This window comes from Penaeus monodon, chromosome 15 (assembly GCF_015228065.2).
Source record: "Penaeus monodon isolate SGIC_2016 chromosome 15, NSTDA_Pmon_1, whole genome shotgun sequence".
Taxonomy (NCBI): Eukaryota; Metazoa; Arthropoda; class Malacostraca; order Decapoda; family Penaeidae; genus Penaeus; species Penaeus monodon.
Window position 1 is genome coordinate 34960250 of NC_051400.1, and position 722 is coordinate 34960971.

Below are 722 nucleotides of genomic sequence, written 5' to 3' on the forward strand. Positions count from 1 at the left end.
ACATATATTTATTTTCTTTCTTTCTTACAAACAAAGTTCATATGTATTTTCAAGCAATAGTGGTCAGTAGACCCTAATGCAATTCTAGCAAGTTATTAGAAACACGAGCCAAAGTTACATTCTATTAAAATGTTGATGATTAATGAGAAGATGCTTGCAAGTTTTCTTAATTCGTAACAAGAAAAAAGTACGATAATGTTACTGGTTTTAGATTTCACACATCTAAATGACGAGACATTATTTGAGAGAATTTAACAGTTTCCTGTATAAAAGTTTTAAATTGAGTATATTGGTCATTTGACTTAATCATTATCAGTGCCATAAAATAGTTACCAATAACTCCATACCTGAATACTATGACTGCTTTCTCTAATTCACAAACTCAAAAAAAGAAGAAAAATAATTATGATACGATTACCCTCATCTTTAGCATCATTATTGTTATTTCTTTGATTTTCCATGAACAGTATTGCTATAGTTCTTGTTATCATTTCGTTCTTCTTGCCATATTCTTGTTATTAATGTCACTATGTGTTTAACAATGAGGATAAGTAATAGAGATCTTGTTATATATATATATCCACTTTTGATTATAACATCTCAAAATTGTTAATTTATTTCTGCTATGACTATCATAAAGAATAATTATAATTTTAGCAACTATTTCTCCAACATCACTATCAACTTCATAAATTAAACTGAAAAAAAAAAAAATTCCCTCT